We start from the raw sequence: 4002 nt of genomic DNA, 5'->3' as shown, positions 1-4002 counted from the left end.
CCCCCCGTGGAGCAGCTGGTGTTTCCAGCGGCTTTAGTCTTTTGAGGCCAGCAGCCCAGTGCATAACCCCTACCACCACCAGGGCGCCTAGCGATGGGCCGGGGACTGTCACTGTGCTAACGTGTGCCGAGGTTTACAGGCGAACGAGCCAGGGAGGCGATGGCAACCGTCACAACAAAGGAACATAATGACAAAGGGTGGCGAACACCTCTAATGGGCCCCGCACTGGGTAAGCATCTGACACACGAGCCATCACATCACCGTGGATCTGCTTCTGGGGGGCTGGGGGTGGGGTGACAGGTGCACCCGTGGCCGTGATCTTTCAGAAACAGATGGTCAGGCTTCGCCTCGAGCAGCCCCTCCCTGTGGCTGTCGGCTCGATGTCCACTCAGTGATGGGGCAGGTCACCGTGACCGTAGGAGCACAAGGTGGATCCAAACCCCCAGCCTTTAGGTTGGTGACCAAGCACTTAACCATGCGTGCCTCCTCCCCCCTCCTTTCCAGGAACTCTAAACATCTTCCAACAACCACAAAGTTCAACCCTGATGCACAGCAGCCTCATAGGGCCAAGTTGAACCAAACCCCGGGCTCCCCATGCCCACACCTTTACAGAGAGGTCCCACGGAGTGGCTGCAGAGTCTTCCCAAGCATCTGACACCCGACTGCCCACCCATGCCACCACGATCCCGTCCATTCGGACTCTGTGTTTGTGAGACTGTGAAGCAGGAGTGGGGGACGTAGGGCCGGAGAAATCGTCAAAACCAGCGGACATCCACCCCTCACCCAAGAGAAGCCGCTGTGGCCATCCCCTGAGGGGTGAGCTAAGGAACTAGTTGACCACTGTGGCCCGGAAGGATGCTTTACATGTCCACACCGCCCTTGGCAGGAAAAAGGCTCCCCACCCCAGTAACCCTTTACGGACGCGGGTGGTCTCACGGTTCTCCTGCGGGTTTGACTGCCTGTATCTAGGTTACCTTTATGCGCAGAGGGAAACATTAAACTGAGGACAGGGCTGGAAGAGGATGGGGGATGGTGCACGGGGAAGGGAGCGGGAGGACCAGCTCCAGCCCCGAGCAGCAGCTGGCCCAAGGCCACACCAGGGCCACAGCCCAGCCAGGTCTGGGCCTTGACGTCTGATGGCCCCATCCTGGACTGGGCATTGGCCCCAAGCCCTTGCTGCCCTGGTCGCTGTGGCTGTTCTAAGAAGCGGAACCCTTTCTAAGGACACAGAAATTCTCCGTAAAGTACCGCAGCTGACTCCCCACTCCCAACATCCCCCCACGCCCTGACCAGACCACCTTTGGGAAAGCCAGTTTGAAAACCCCTGTTTCGAGACACGGGGCCTGGCTGGAACCTGAGCCTCCAGGCCAAGGCCGAAAACAAACCAGAAAGACGTTAAGGTCAAACCGTAGACGAGCCCTCGGAACGAAATGAGCTCGGCTCCAACCGCAGCGTCAGCGCTAGAACGGGGCCAAGCTCCCACAGGACCAGAGGCTCCAGCTGCCCGAAGGAGCCTCTGAGTCAAGGTCTGGCAAACTGCTTCTGAAAGCACCTGTCCTTGGAAACCCTCGGGTCAGCTCACGGGGATCTGGGGTGGGGATGGGGGGCTGGCCCCTGAAAGATGAAGCTTTCTACTCCTGTCGAGAGTGACCGTCTCGGAGACCCACAGGGGCCAGCCTGCCCTGCCCTAGAGGGTCACTCTGAGGTGGAGTCCACTCAGTGAGTTTGGTGTGGTTCAAGCGGCATCCTCCCAGGGGCCACAGAAGTTTGTACATGAGGAGGATTGTGGATCTTATGGTGTGTTTTCAAAGTCAGGAACGAGAGGGTCTAAAGAGAAGGGACCCTTCCGCAATTCCAGCTGCCAGGAAGCCCCGGTGAGACCCCAGAGCAGGGCCCGAGCGCCAAACCCAAGCCTCTCTGCCTGCCCAATTCACCTTAAAACTGACAGGGAGGATAAAACAGGGTTTGCAAAGCCAGGTCTGATCACCTAATAAAACACAGATAATTGGAACAATCCCAATTCTCTCCAAGAGTTACATCCTCTCTGTCCCAAAACTGTGCTCAGGGTGAACTTTTGTTTGGTGGTTACCCATTTCCTTCCCCAATCCAGAAGCATGGGCGGTGGCATAGGGTTTGGCCACTAGCCCAGAGGTCAGCAGTTCAAATCCACCAGTTGAACCCAGAGAAACTACGGAGTGGGGACCTGAGTTCACAGAAATAACCAGCCCCCTCCCCCAAACACTTAGAAGCAAGGTGGGTGCGACTTCATCACATGCTTCGGACATACTAGCAGGAGAGCCCAGTCCCTGGAAAGGACATCATGCTTGCTACAATGAAGGGACATCCAAACCCAGGACCCTCGAGGAAGGAGAAGGATGGACAGACACAGTGGCTACAACAAGGGGCTTCAACATAAACGGATTTGGGGACAGAGCAGGATCAAGTTGCTCTCCCGTCTGTCTTGCACAAGCTCCCCAGGCATTGGCACCGACGGGAGGGCACCGAACACCACCACCCAAAAGACTAGCACCAAGGTTTGAGTGCCACGTCTGTTAAAAGATGGGGGCCTCCCCTTAAATTTCGACCCGGGAACAGAGAGAAGAGAACCTGCTCTCCGATGGCTAGCGGGGCATTCTGTGAAGAAGCTGCCCGGGGCAGAGGAAGGTGACCCCCAAACCCACTGCCGTGGAGTTGATGCCGACTCATAAGGAAACGATCTGGCCCCGGTGGGTTCTCGAGTGTCAGAGCCTCTTCTTTCTCCCGCTGAGTGGCTGATGGTTTTGAACCTCTGGCCTTTGTAGACCACAGCCCAGCACATACCCACACTTCTCCAGGGCTCCCGGGCGGCAGGCCAAGCCGGCCATACACAGACAGGCAATGCCCGGACAACCGGCCATCTGGGGAGGGGCTGGAGGACGGTGTGGGATGGGATGCAGGCTACGAACCCAGCTGAAGTCCGGCAGGTTTCAGTTCTGGCTCCGGGATTTGGTCTGTGGGGGGGACCTTGGGCACCTTGCTAGATCTGAGGCTGTTTCCATCCCCTGTGTGGACAAGGACACCAACTGCATGGGCTGGGGGAGATCAAGTGGGCAACCAGTCAGCCCAGCGTCTTGCAGTAGGTCAACGGTTCTCAACCTGTGGGTCGCGACCCCTTTGGGGGTTGAACGACCCTTTCACAGGGGTCACCTGATTCGTAACAGTAGCAAAATGACAGTGATGAAGAAGCAAGGAAAATAATGTTATGGTTGGGGGGTCACCCCCACATGAGGAACTGTATGAAAGGGTCAAGGCATTAGGAAGGTGGAGAACCACTGAGCTAGGTGGTCCTCGATTGCCCTGGCCCGCTGGGAGGGTGGGTTCAGCCATCACCACCCTCATTGTTCTTGCCTTCTGCGCCACCTTACCATGCCACCCTCCACAAGGTTATGCCACTTGCAAACGGCGAGCGAACTGGTAGAGCTTTGACCCCTTGGCCAGGGATAACTTTTGAGTGCTGATGCTTGCAGCTGGTCCCAACCTCTTTTTGCAGACAGGGCTGCTGAGGCCCAGAGCAGGTGGTAGTGATGCCCTGGCTCCAGGCACAGGGCTCCCTACTTCACTTCAAACAGGCAGGCCTGGTTCTCTCTGCCTGGGGTGGTGTGTGTGATGGGCAGGTGCCAGGGGTGTGACAGGGCCGGACACAAGCCGCTCCCTTCTGCCGGTCTCCTCAAGAAAAGGACCCCTCTCATGAAGTGTCTGCTGCTTCCCCAAAGAGCTCGGGGGAAGCCAGGGAAGCCCCGAGAAGGGGCAGTGCTTTCTCCTCGGCCCTCAAGCTGCCCTGGGGTCTCCATGGAGGTTGAGGTTGGAAAGAGCCCCTCGAGCCTAACCACTCGGTGGGGGTCCGCAGGTGGTCGCCTGTGTGCTGAGCGGAACTGCTCCAGAGAGGTCTCCAGGCCAATGTCACCTTTGGGACACAGAGTGTCGACCCAGGCCACCCCAGGTCGGTTTAAACAGCCCGCCTTC

The sequence above is a fragment of the Echinops telfairi genome, unplaced genomic scaffold (genome assembly GCF_000313985.2).
Source record: "Echinops telfairi isolate 266 unplaced genomic scaffold, ASM31398v2 ScPeMD7_3533;HRSCAF=4204_1, whole genome shotgun sequence".
Taxonomy (NCBI): Eukaryota; Metazoa; Chordata; class Mammalia; order Afrosoricida; family Tenrecidae; genus Echinops; species Echinops telfairi.
This window is presented reverse-complemented; position numbering follows the sequence as displayed.